The 14,704-nt window shown below is 31.1% G+C and overlaps 2 protein-coding genes across 4 annotated transcripts in view; one reads left to right on the top strand and one right to left on the bottom strand.

The window, feature by feature from the left end:
• The window catches only part of LOC127706776 (transmembrane protein 117-like), a 29,972-nt gene extending 21,509 nt beyond the window's left edge, over positions 1 to 8,463 (bottom strand). The window contains exon 1 of the mRNA XM_052211461.1: positions 8,392 to 8,463. The gene's annotated coding sequence lies outside the window, so the exon portion shown is untranslated. The remainder of the gene's footprint in view (positions 1 to 8,391) is intronic.
• The window catches only part of LOC127706783 (endoplasmic reticulum-Golgi intermediate compartment protein 2-like), a 62,127-nt gene that overhangs the window by 1,074 nt on the left and 46,349 nt on the right, over positions 1 to 14,704 (top strand). Inside the window, exon 1 of one of the 3 annotated variants that reach the window (XM_052211470.1) lies at positions 8,617 to 8,674. The exons of 1 other annotated variant lie outside the window; for it this stretch is intronic. The gene's annotated coding sequence lies outside the window, so the exon portion shown is untranslated. Of the gene's footprint in view, positions 1 to 8,616; positions 8,691 to 14,704 lie in introns of those variants that run through there. One more of the 3 variants, XM_052211471.1, reaches the window with a different exon arrangement.

The raw sequence follows: 14,704 nt of genomic DNA, 5'->3' as shown, positions 1-14,704 counted from the left end.
GTCCATCCTTCATGAGGTGCTTTTCATTTGGAATGGTGTATACCTTCTAACCAGTCAGGGGACTTATTGAAATAAGTGATTTTTAAATCACTTATTTAAGTAGCAAATTCGAAAATTTGTCACAAATTGTGATTTTGTAGTTTTACCAAAATTTTAAACACATAGCTTTAGATAATATCTTTTCATTAGTAAAATTGAAAAAAATGAACTGTTTGCCTCTTTTAAGCATCAAGGTTTATGCCTTTGATGCAATAAATGATACTTAAAGAAGTAATTTTTTGGAAGGAAATTGAGGTATGATACTTGAACAAGTGATTTTATGTCATTATCCTAGATTTAGTACAAGGTCATCACCTGACATGACCTGGTCATCCTAACAACACAGATGTTGGTTCTGATAATTTTAGCAACATAATTAGTTCCTGGATCATTAGTATTCTATATTTAAAGCTACAATAAAATTAAATCACTTAGTCTAGTGATTAATTTGTACTACTTAAATAGGTGATTATTAAAGAAAGACAACTCTTACTGCCAACCTTTATGTACATAATGTTACTTGAATCAGTGATTTAGAAAATCACTCATTTAAGTAAGTCCCCTGACTGCTAACAGCATCATATTAAATTACAAAAAAATGTATCTATTTCCACAGTAAAGGGTGTTTAATAATATTTAACAGCGATCATATGCATGGAGATGATATCTGAGCAGAAAATTGTTTAATAATACTTAACAGAGATGATATCTGAGCAAAAAATGACTCAAATAATTGTTTTTCACTTAAAGATCCAGATAACTCTAAATTCCTATCATGTTTGATAATATAAGAGTAACTGAGTTAAATTATTTGTCTCTGTTAAATCCTTTATAACAAGACAGTTGAATCTTGGAGAAAAGGTAACACAAAATTGAATAGTTTTTTATTGTACATTATTTAAATGGGCATTAGCTACGAGATATAAAAAAAGAATTAAAATATGACTTTTTTTGTTTATTCATTAATGAAAGTGAAATAATAATTCGCTTTTAGCAGCCAGTTTAGTTCAATTTTGTCAAAATAAGCTAAGAAACATCGCTGATGAATTATTCACTTACAATTGAATAATTCTACCTCATTGAATCCGTATTCATGTGACCTTCAATTAAACCCATTAGCTAGAGATTGGTTATGCATGTATTAGTCGTGTTCAGCCATTAAAAGAAAAAGAATGTCAACATTGAAAGTAAAACAAAGGTGAACCATTTCGTTCACTGATTCGATCCACAAAACATCATTCTTATACAGGCAAAAACAATGATTAACTTATTTTTATGCTCCACCTACTATAGTAGAGGGGCATTATGTTTTTCGGTCTATGCGTTCGTTCGTCTGTTTGTTCGTCCTCCATCTGTCCAGCTTCAGGTTAAAGTTTTTGGTCAAGGTAGTTTTTGATGAAGTTGAAGTCCAATCAACTTGAAACTTAGTACACATGTTCCCTATGATATGATCTTTCGAATTTTAATGCCAAATTAGTTTTTTCACCCCAATTTCACGGTCCACTGAACATAGAAAATGATAGTGCGAGTGGGGCATCCATGTACTATATATATGGACACATTCTTGTTTTAACCTATAACATGGAATCCAACAGACCTAGAAAATTCCAATTGCATGAGGTCGCTATCTATTTATATTTATGTTTATGTTTATATCGGGTTATGTGACCGTCGGCAGTCTTTGGAGGTCATCTCTATGGTTAATTAGATGGTGTCTGGACTAAAATACACACAAAATGCTGATATATATTATCGATTCCATGTATTGTTTATTGTTAATTGTTTATTTCAGACTTATTGTAATTTGGATACATGTTTTAGTATGTTATAAACATGATAAATCAAATATGAGAATTTGAGTCAAATCAGTGAACATGAATTTGACAGCTAATGCCTATTAAAATAAAATGCTCCGCTGGGGCGCAGCTTGATACGACCGCAGAGGTCGAACCCTGAACAGTTGGGGCAAGTATGGACACAACATTCAAGCTTGATACAGCACTGAATTTGGATTGTAATTAAATATTTGACACAGCATAGGTTTCTCACACAGAATGAAAGTAGTCTAAGAACTTAAAATTTTTTAATTTACCTATTCAAACCATATCATTATTATTTGCTTTTATATATAAATCAGAAATAACCAATTTAAAATGGAAAATTTTAAAGAAAAAAAAGGAAAAAAAAATCCCCCCCCCAAATTTTTTGAAACCCCCTTATGATTCATCACCCCCAAACTCAATCCCAGCCTTCCCTTTGTGGTATGGTACCTTGCAGTACAATTTCAGAGAGATCCATACACTTGAACACAAATTATTGTCTGGAAACTAGAAAAATGCTTGGGTTTTTTGCACCTTTTTGGCCCCAAATTCCTAAAAGTTTAGGGCAATTACCCCCAAACTCAAACCCAGCTTTCCCTTTGTGATATGGAACCTTGCAGTACAATGTCATAAAGATCCATACACTTACACACAAGTTATTGTCATGAAACTAGAAAAATGCTTGTTTTTTTGCCCCTTTATGGCCCCTAATTCCTAACATTTTGAGACAATTACCCACAAAAACAATCCCAGCCTTCTCTTTGTGGTATGGTACCTTGCAGTACAATTTCAGAGAGATCCATACACTTGAACACAAGTTATTGTCTGGAAACTAGAAAAATGCTTATTTTTGGCCCCTTATTCCTAAACGTTTTGGGCAAGTACCCCCAAACTCAATTCCAGCTTTCCCTTTGTGATATGGAACCTTGTAGTACAATTTCATAAATATCCATACACTTACACACAAGTTATTGTCATGAAACTAGAAAATGCTTGTTTTTTGCCCCCTAATTCCTAAAATTTGGAGGCAATTACCCCCAAAATCAATCCCAGCATTCAAACCCTCAATCAGCATCATTTAACAGTAATATCTAAAAATGGAAATCACATAATAAAGGTATTAAAATAGAAAATGACATCATAGTCATGGCTAAAAATAAACAAAATCCTTAATCAGCAACATTTTACAGTAATATCTAAAAATAAAATTCCTTTGTAACCATAAAAGCCCATTTAAATACATCATGACAGATATTAAAATAGAAAATGACATCATAGTCATGGCTAAACATAGTAAAAACCTTAATCAGCATCATTTAACAGTAATATCTAAAAATAAAAATTTCTTTGCAACCATAAAAGTAAAATAGAAAATGACATCATAATCATAGCTAAAAATAAACAAAAATTTTTTTTATTACCAAATTTTAAATGGAGTTTATTAAACTAAAACAATAAATTTGCAACCATAAAACCCCATTTAAACACAGCATAAAAGTATTAAATAATTCAACTACATCATAAGGCTATAAAATAGAAAATGACTTCATAGTCAAGGCTAAAGGTAAACAAAAAACCTTCATCAGCAAAATTTTATATTGGCAAATTTCCAATGAAGTTTATTATACTAAAATTGTTGGCAAATTTCCAATGCATTTATTAACAATAAAGTTATTGGCAAATTTCCAATTTACATAATTTAAAAGCAGTGTAAGTGAGATATTTAAATGAGTTTGAATTACCAACCTTACACTGCTTTTAAATAATGTTTTGTACTTATTTGTCTATTAACCTGGAAACCCTTGTTTTTTCACCTTTTTTTCCCTTATTATTTAAAGGTTTGAGCCATAACCCTACCCCAAAGCCAATTCTTAAATTCCAATGTAACCTAAATTTACAATATACATAACTTCAATTTAAGTTTTTGATAAAATCAAACCACATCATTATTATTTGCTTTTATATCTAAATCAGAAATAATTAACCAACTTTAAGTGGAAAATTTTTACACATCACGCCCCCCCAAACTCAATCCCAGCCTTCAGTTTGTGGTATGGTACCTTGCAGTACAATTTCACAGAGATCCAATTACTTAAACACAATTAATTGTTGGAAACTAAAAAAAAATGCTTATTTTTAACCCCTTTTTTAGCCCCTTATTCCTAAACATTTGAGCAATTATCCCCCAAACTCAATTCCAACTTTCTCTTTGTGATCAGAATTAACCAACTTAAAATGGAAAATTTTAAAGAAAAAAAAAAAGGAAAAAAAATCCCCCCCCCCAAATTTTTTTGACCCACTTCCCTTTGTGGTATGGTACCTTTAAGTACAATTTCAGAGAAATCCATACACTTGAACACAAGTTAATGTCTGGAAACTAAAAAAATGCTTATTTTTGCCCCCTTTTTTGGCCACTTATTAATAAATGTTTTGGGCAAACATTTTACAATAATATTTAAAACTGAAATTAATTTGTAACCTTAAAATTAAATAGAAAATGACATCATAGTCATAGCTAAAAATAAACAAACTATTGGTAAATTTCCAATGGAGTTTATTATATTAAAACAATAAATTTGCAACCATAAAAGCGCATTAAAATACATCATAAAAGTATTAAAAAAAATTTAACTACATCATAAGGCTATTAAAATAGAAAATGACATCATAGTCAGACTAAAGGTAAACAAAAAACCTTCATCAGCAAAATTTTATATTGGCAAATTTCCAATGAAGTTTATTATACTAAAATAATTGGCAAATTTCCAATTTACATAATTCAAACATAGTGCAGGTGAGATATTTAAATGAGTTTGAATTACCAACCTTACACTGCTTTTAAATAATGTTCTTTACTCAATTATTTGTCTATTAAAATGGAAACCCTAGTTTTTTAACCTTTTTTCCCCTTATTCCTTAAACGAAAAAAAATAATTACCCCTTTTTTGACCCCCCCCCCCTATGATTCATCACCCCCCCCTTCCCCCCCAAACCAAGCTCAATAACAGCCTTGCCTTTGTGGTATGGTACCTTGTAATACAATTTTAGAGAGATCCATACACTTGAACACAAGTTATTGTCTAGAAACTTAAAAATGCTTATTTTTCACCCCTTTTTAGGCCCCTTATTACTAAACGGTTTGGGCAATTACCACAAAACTCAATTCCAGCTTTCCCCTTGCGAAATGGAACCTTGTAGTAAAATTTCAGAAAGATCCATACACTTACACACAAGTTATTGTCATGAAACTAGAAAAATGCTTGTTTTTTGCCCCCTTTTGGCCACTTATTCCTAAAATTTCGAGGAAATTAACCCCAAAATCAATCCCATCATCGACCCTTTGTGATATGGAATCTTGTAGTACAATGTCAAAGAGATCCATACAATAACACACAAGTTATGTCTGGAAGTTACAAAAATGCTTATTTTCGGCCCCTTTTTGGCCCCTAATTATTTAACTGTTGGTACCATAACCCCCAAAATCAATCCCCACCTTCCTATTGTGGTATTGAACCTTATGGTAAAATTTCATAGAGATCCATTCACTTAAACTAAAGTTAGAGTGCGAAAACCATTGTGTATTCGGACGACGACGCCGGACGACGACGACGACGACGCCAACGTCATACCAATATACGACCACAAAATTTTTTTGCGGTCGTATAAAAAAAGTATTCAGAAAGTTGCTTACCAAAAGTTGTTGCCGTTTATGTTTTAAAATCATTTGCACTTTGTTACATTTTCATTTGAATCCCACCAAACATTGGTTTTTTTAACAGTAAATTTATATCCAAAATGGGATATAATTACCCTTTTATGTGATTGTCCACAGGCATTTGTTTCTGATTTTTTTCGCCTATATATGCACATGTACCATTATATAACACAAGGTACCCAACTGACCCTCAGTTGAGGACTTGCATTATATTTTGATTTAGCCATTATTCACATTGCCATTTTGCTGTGAGAAGAAAAATTAATTAACAGTTGGCCTACATGGAAAGCTTGCTATCTGGGACTATTATACTAATAGGATTAGAATCTTGTAGGTTTTTCATTATGATATGACCTAATTTCCTGTCTCCACAAGATTTTACGTGACTTGCGAGGATTTGGAGAGAAAGATGTCAACGGCTGTGGAAATATACAATTATAATTCCAAACAATTGTCAAAATTTTTTTATTGTTAAGTACTAAACGAAACAAAATATAATTTGTCATTTAGAATTACACATGAAAGAGAGAGTTTCTTGTCATGAAAAGATTAAAAGCGTTGTGAAATAGTCAGAGATTTATGGCCACCGTTTTTTAATTATTACCCCTTTGCATTTGGGTACACTTCTGTAAGAAAATACATTTTTACATAACTAAAATAAAGAGACAAAGTCAAAATCTATTGTTTTTTCTTATGAAAGCAATCAATTTAATGACATACCATCAATAATTAAAATAATAATTTTCTACTAAGAAAACAATTTGTGATCAACACACACAATATTTAACGAAATTATTTATTTTTGAGATTAAATATTGTACAGAAAATAATTAATTTCTCATTTGAATTTTCACATGTTTCTGAGACATATAATTTCCTGGTATGACATGTATATTAGGAGTAAATTATTTGATTACCAGGTAAATCATAACATGTTCTAATGAGTTTAAATTGACATCTTGTACACAGAAAGTTGAATGGTTACTACCATGACTACACCACAGGAGTCTAAAACTCTTTGAAAAACAATTAAAATACCCAATGTGAAATAAAATAAAAATACTGTTTTAAATTTGTACAAAAAACACAAATTGTTGCACAGAAAGTCACAGGACAAAAAGGTGATATTATATATTTTTAATTGTTTCTTTGATTGTATGTCTCTGTTGTTAATAAGAAAATAGAAACAAACCAAAAAGGAAAGAAAATTATAATCGCAATTGCCGTTTTCTGTAATATAATAAACTTTGGTTTCTGTCTTATTGTTTATTTTATTATTTTTTAATTAAATATTTTTAAATTTTCAAGACAAAGAAGGATTATAATATTCTTTGCTGTACATGCAAAATCAAAGAGTAAATATTGTATCAAACAAAATAAAGGACAACTCATTCATTGTTAAAAAATATATACATGATATAAAAAACAGGTTTTTTGATCCATAATCATAATTATAATAATAATTTTCTACTAAGAGAACAATTTGTGATCAACGCAAAGTTTAATGAAATTATTTATTCATAAGATTTAAAGCATACACACTGTTTTCTTTAATAATCTGTTCAACAAAATAAACACCACATTTTAGAACTTTTTAAGTGAAAGTTTGTTTTTTATTGTTTTATAATCATGATAATAAGAAAAAAGAAACAAAAAGTAAAGTACATTATTTTTTGTAAATTATCATCACAATTGCTGTTTTCTCTTTTAAAAACAATTTTAGTTTAACTGTTCATTTTACAATGTTTTATCATTTTGGAATTAGTTAAAATATTTTAAAATTATTGTTATCATGATGGTTATATGGTTTAAATACAAGAAAATTTCCAATCATTATTTTAAAACTGTTTCCAATTGGTAATGAAGAGACAAATTATCTTCAATAATAGCGAGTACATATACAGAATTTGACATACATGTACATGTATCTCCGTTTCCGTATCATATCGGTAATTTTAAAATGACCGGACAATGTAATCGATAAGAGTGTCTAGTGTCATGTCCTGTCATTATATTATGTCCCAGCTGCTATGAATGATTCAGAAAACAGAAATAGGTGTGTTATAAACCTTTTTGAATATAATTTAATTTATTTTACTTCACTTCAAATATGCTGATTTTGATTGGTTAATACCAGGGTGATAATTTACTCTATCCCATGACTAAGTGGGTGACCATTTTTTTAATGTCACCCCTCGTGCAGACCAATCTAAATTTGATAATCTAAAGGACAAAGAACTGAATTTATATTAATACATGTAAAAGTTTTAAGGACAATCCTTAAATGGGTTCTACGTTTTGGTCTCAGTAACACGAGTAAAAGAAATACATATTGCTTCACTTTTGTCGTTTTTCTAATTACTGTAACATGGTTATCATGGTTATGAACAGATCAGGACGTTTCAGCCACATTGCAAATTCGAACCCTTCTCCCACCTCCCACTTTTAGAATCTTTTTTTCTCTCCCACCTCCCTCAAAAGCTGTCCACCCCCTCTTACATACATACTGTGAGTCTGTCGCAGATTTAGCAATTCTAACAAAAATGTTACCTCTCAAATTATTATTATTATATATTAAAGTTAATGGCAGTGAAGTTGTTGGATTTTCATTTGTTCTGTGTGTGACTCTTCATCTATTAGACCAAGACACACCCTTACATACATCAAATAGGATGGATACCAATTTGATATGACACCCACGTACAAAATTTTATGTTGCTAGCACCATATTTCAAAGTGTTATATAATCATAAAACTGAAAGATTGCATTTTTTATGAGTGTGATATTTGTTATTGAAAAGCTTAGAAACTATATACCATTTCGGCATTCATCTTGACAGTTTTATGTGTCGTCGGGCGTGATTTCACATTTTATCATTTATAAGAATGTTGACACATTAGTTTCGTATTCAAAGATATTTCTTTATTAAAAAGTTAAAGAAATACTTATTTACTAAACAAATTAGAAGATAAATACTTTCAATAACTTTAATTTGCTTAGTATTTAAAAAGAAATATCATATCGATCCGTAACTACGATTATCAATGCTGTAAACTTCCGGTTGAAGATTGTTGATGATGTGGGAAGAAAAAATTGGCTGTTAATAATTTGAATAGTATTTGAACAATAATTGCATTTTTTTCAAATTCTTTCTTTATTTAGTATTTAATCCTGGTCTTCAAATTTGGAGACAAATCTCATCATATGCAACACCTAAGTCAAAGACTGGCCAGTGCCAGTGGCAAAGTAAACCAAAAGTCAACCACACAAACATCAATCAACAAAACACTATATATATATATATATATATACTCAAACACAATCACAGGGGCTCGTATCATAGATGTTTTTGGGGCGGAAATATATGCCAGTCAACCGGTATGCGTTCTAAGTTGTGATGGTTGTCTCTAAATGTCTTACAGATGCTTGTATATAAAAGAAAAAAATTGCCAGACTACCTGTAGCTAAAAAAATGAATTGCTGGATCACAACACCATTATGCACGCCTTTCAACATAGCTAAATACTTAAATATATACAAAACTGTCGCAATATATGTCAACAAGTCTCAAGTGGAAAAGTAAAATTTACAGAAATGTTTCATGCCACATCTACCAGTCAGGGGACTTACTTAAATGAGTGATTTTCTAAATCACTGATTCAAGTAACATTATGTACATAAAGGTTGGAAGTAAGAGTTGTCTTTCTTTAATATTCACCTATTTAAGTAGTACAAATTAATCACTAGACTAAGTGATTTAATTTTATTGTAGCTTTAAATATAGAATACTAATGATCCAGGAACTAATTATGTTGCTAAAATTATCAGAACCAACATCTGTGTTGATAGGATGACCGGGTCATGTCAGGTGATGACCTTGTACTAAATCTAGGATAATGACATAAAAATCACTTGTTCAAGTATCATACCTCAATTTCCTTCCAAAAAATCACTTCTTTAAGTATCATTATTTTAATAACCCCCACTAATTTCAACACCCCCGAACAGTGAAATTTTGATCGCGAACAGTAGAATTTTATTACATAATCTATAAGATGAAACCTTGAATTTTACAGGAAAAATACTCCCACTGCTGGGAAAAATCTGTTGAGAAAGTATCAGTTCACTATGTAGAGCCATTTTTATAGCATTTTTTCAAGTAAAATAGAATTTGCAGCTAAATGATTGCATCAAAGGCATAAACCTTGATGCTTAAAAGAGGCAAAAAGTTCATTTTTTTCAATTTTACTAATGAAAAGATATTATCTAAAGCTATGTGTTTAAAATTTTGGTAAAACTACAAAATCACAATTTGTGACAAAACTTCGAATTTGCTACTTAAATAAGTGATTTAAAAATCACTTATTTCAATAAGTCCCCTGACTGTCTACACAAAGTCTACTTTTAAAAATGAGAAATTATGATATGTCACAGACATCTATTTCATACAAAATGTAATATGAGGCAGTTGTTACCTGTGAAAGGGGACAAATTCCATATAAATTATTTTTGGAATTCAAGCATATATTTTATTTGTTGAAAAAGAAACAGAAATACAGAAAAGTTTCTGATGTTGGTCCTCATGGATTTTTCTAGCATTCCACAGGGTCCGGTATTCGGACCCATTCCCAATGGCAAATTACCCTACATTTTTCCCAATTTTGGGAGCAAAATTCCCAAACGATCTCAAAATTTATTTTCATCTTTATTATTCATGACAGCGATGTTCATTTTGTTCAACCACTAGCTTTGTGCCGAAAATCGCCAACAAGTAATGTGTAAATCCGACTAAAATCGTATATGACTGACAAAAACAACATTGAAAAACAATGGATGCCATAAGCCGGAAATGAAGACAATTACAATACCGGGTCAGATTCCGGGTTTGCCGATCAAATACAATAAAAAAATAATAATTCCAGGCAGGTGACAAAATACAAGTTGATGATGAAATATAAACACTAGAATTGAAAACCAAAAGATATATGGAAAAAAAAGAAAAAGCAGGAAATATTTTATACAGAAACTCAAAATTACTTTTAGTTCACAAATTTTCATGTCAAAATCCAATAAAATGTGACAGTAATTTTCCTAATCATTAATAAATGTTGATATTACATGTAGATGTTTTTATAGTGTAAACATATAACTACAATCCCAAGAGGTAATTTCTTCTCAATTTTGAAGGGCCAGTAAAATTCTGGAAGTTTCTTACTTTATTTTTACAATTAAAGATAACTTTTAATGAACTAAACACACTAAAACTCAAATCTGGTATATTTGCTGTTTTCCCAATTTCATTTAAAAGCGTGTGAAAAAATTCCCAAAACTGGCCAGGGTCCTTTTTCCCAAAATACCCAGAAAAACCCCTGGTCCTGTTGTTCATGTTGTTAGGAATTTTAGTTGTGATGTCATTTTCAATGTAAAAAAGATATGCTATCATCATTCAGGTAAATTTTTGGTTTCAGATCAAAGAAATTTTAAAATAAAATTGTTATAATTTACCAGTCAGGGGAATTACTGAAATAAGTGATTTTTATACGACCGCAAAAATTTTTTTGTGGTCGTATATTGGTATGAGGTTGGCGTCGTCGTCCGAAGACACATTAGTTTTCGCACTCTAACTTTAGTTTAAGTGAATGGATCTCAATGAAATTTTACCATAAGGTTCAATACCACAAAAGGAAGGTTGGGATTGATTTTGGGGGTTATGGTACCAACAGTTAAGGAATTAGGGGGCCAAAAATAAGCATTTTTGTAACTTCCAGACATAACTTGTGTGCAAGTGTATGGATCTCTCTGACATTGTACCACAAGGTTCCTTATCACAGAGGGAATGCTGGGATTGATTTTGGGGGTAATTGCCTCCAAATTTTAGGAATTAGGGGCCAAAAAGGGGCAAAAAACAAGCATTTTTCTAGTTTCATGACAATAACTTGTGTGTAAGTCTATGGATCTCTCTGAAATTGTATCACAAGGTTCCATATCACAAAGGGAATGCTGGGATTGATTTTGGGGGTAATTGCCTCCAAATTTTAGGAATTAGGGGCCTAAAAGGGGCAAAAAACAAGCATTTTTCTAGTTTCATGACAATAACTTGTGTGTAAGTGTATGGATCTGTATGAAATTGTACTACAAGGTTCCATATCACACAGGGAAAGCTGGAATTGAGTTTCGGGGTAATTGCCCAAAAAGTTTAGGAATTAGGGGCCAAAAAGGGGCCAAAAACAAGCATTTTTCTAGTTTCCAGACAATAACTTGTGTTCAAGAGTATGGATCTCTCTTAAATTGTACTGCAAGGTACCATACCACAATGAGAAGGCAGGGATTGATTTTGGGGGTAATTCCCTCAAAATTTTAGTAATTAGGGGCCATAAAAGGGCAAAAAAACAAGCATTTTTCTAGTTTCAGGACAATAACTTGTGTGTAAGTGTATGGATCTTTATGAAATTGTACTGCAAGGTTCCATATCACAAAGGGAAAGCTGGGTTTGAGTTTGGGGGTAATTGCCCTAAATGTTTAGGAATTTGGGGCCAAAAAACAAGCATTTTTCTAGTTTCCAGACAATAACTTGTGTTCAAGTGTATGGATCTCTCTGAAATTGTGCTGCAAGGTACCATACCACAAAGGGAAGACTTGGATTGAGTTTGGGGTGATGAATCATAAGGGGGTTCAAAAAATTTGGGGGGGGGGATTTTTTTTTCCTTTTTTTTCTTTAAAATTTACCATTTTAAATTGGTTATTTCTGATTTATATATAAAAGCAAATAATAATGATATGGTTTGAATAGGTAAATTAAAATTTTTTAAGTTCTTAGACCACTTTCATTCTGTGTGAGAAACCTATGCTGTGTCAAATATTTAATTACAATCCAAATTCAGTGCTGTATCTAGCTTGAATGTTGTGTCCATACTTGCCCCAACTGTTCAGGGTTCGACCTCTGCGGTCGTATCAAGCTGCGCCCCAGCGGAGCATTTTATTTAAATCACTTATTTAAGTAGCAAATTCGACATTTTGTCACAAATTGTGATTTTGTAGTTTTTCCAAAATTTTAAACACATAGGTTAAGATAATATCTTATCATTAGTAAAATTGAAAAAAAATGAACCTTTTGCTTCTTTTAAGTAGCAAGATTTATGCCTTTGATTCAATCATTTAGCTATAAATTCCATTTTTGTTGAAAAAATGCTAAAATTAAGGCTTCACATAATGAACTGATACTTTCTTAACATATTTTTCCCAGCAGTGGGAGTATTTTTCCTGTAAAATTCAAGGTTTTATCGTACAGATTATGTAATAAAATTTTACTGTTTGCGATCAAAATTTCACTGTTCGGGGGTGTTGAAATTAGTGGGAGTTTTTAAAATAATAATACTTAAAGAAGAGATTTTTTGGAAGAAAATAGAGGTATGATACTTAAACAAGTGATTTTTGTCGAGCCTTCGACTTATGTCGAAAAAACGAGACATAGCGATCCTACATTCCGTCGGCGTCGTCGTCGTCGGCGGCGTCCACAAATATTCACTCTGTGGTTAAAGTTTTTGAAATTTTAATAACTTTCTTAAACTATCCTGGATTTCTACCAAACTTTGACAGAAGCTTGTTTATGATCATAAGATTATATTCAAAAGTAAATTTTGTAAAAAAAAAATTCCATTTTTTCCGTATTTTACTTATAAATGGACTTAGTTTTTCTGCCAGGAAACATTACATTCACTCTGTGGTTAAAGTTTTTGAAATTTTAATAACTTTCTTAAACTATCCTGGATTTCTACCAAACTTGGAAAGAAGCTTGTTTATGATCTAAAGATAGTATCCAGAAGTAAATTTTGTAAAAAAAAAAATCCATTTTTTCCGTATTTTACTTGTAAATGGACTTAGTTTTTCTGCCAGTTAACATTACATTCACTCTGTGGTAAAAGTTTTTAAAATTTTAACAACTTTCTTAAACTATCCTGGATTTGTACCACACTTGGACAGAAGCTTGTTTATGATCAAAAGCTAGTATCTAGAAGGAAATTTTGATAAAATTTTGTTCCATTTTTTCCGTATTTTACTTATAAATGGACTTAGTTTTTCTTCCAGTCAACATTACATACAGTCTGCAGTTTAAGTTTTTAAAACATTTATTAGATTCATAAATTATCCTGGATTTTTACCAAACTTGGACAGAAGCTACTTACATTCAAATGATAGTATAGAGAGGAATATTTTTATTAATTTTTTTTCTCATTTTTGTTGAGCCTGCGATTAACAGCAAAAGTAGGCGAGACACTGGGTTCCGCGGAACCCTTACGAATTTTTCATGTCATTATCCCAGATTCAGTATAAGGTCATCACCTGACATGACCGGTCATCCTATCAACACAAATGTTGGTTCTGATAATTTTAGCAACATAATTAGTCCCTCGATCATTAGTATTATATATTTAAAGCTACAATAAAATTAGATCACTTAGTCTAGTGATTTATTTGTACTACTTAAACATTTTAAATAGGTGATTATTAAAGAAAAACAACTCTTATTTCCAACCTTTGTGGACAAAATGTTACTTGAATCATTGATTTAGAAAATCACTCATTTAAGTAAGTCCCCTGACTGTTTACATGTATATCTTTATATAATTAAATTTAAAAACAAAGATACAAAGTCAGCCTGTTATTCTTATCAGATACTGAAATCTGAAGTTGATTGATCAGGTAAGTTTCCCAAGGACACATTTTGTTTGCTATAAAGTCTTATATTGATTAAGCTCCAGACTCATTTTAAAATGTAAGGAATTTATTTTAATTGTTTAACTGGCCATGGCAGTTTTTTTACCGTAATCAAAAACAAAAAATTTGCGGGAAACAATATGTTGATCCTTCCCATATTTTACTCAAACTCCTGTGACAATTGAGACTGGAAGAAAGAAAGAGATTTCTGCGCAAATATGGGAAACTGAAAAAGTTAGAAAAAAAGTTAACGATTTTGAGTTCATTAGTAGACATGGTGGATTAATTTTTTTTTTTCGTTTTATTGATTTTCTTCTTGTATTTGGGGACTTCGTCCCCATATAACAAGTAGCCCAAGTCAGAAGCTTGTAGTTGAGTGTTGTCATTTGTTCATGTCTGTCATATTTGTTTTTC

Source organism: Mytilus californianus, unplaced genomic scaffold (genome assembly GCF_021869535.1).
Source record: "Mytilus californianus isolate M0D057914Y unplaced genomic scaffold, xbMytCali1.0.p SCAF_6, whole genome shotgun sequence".
Classification (NCBI taxonomy): domain Eukaryota; kingdom Metazoa; phylum Mollusca; class Bivalvia; order Mytilida; family Mytilidae; genus Mytilus; species Mytilus californianus.
The sequence above is the reverse complement of the archived record's forward strand: the minus strand, read 5'-3'. Positions and strand labels throughout refer to the sequence as shown.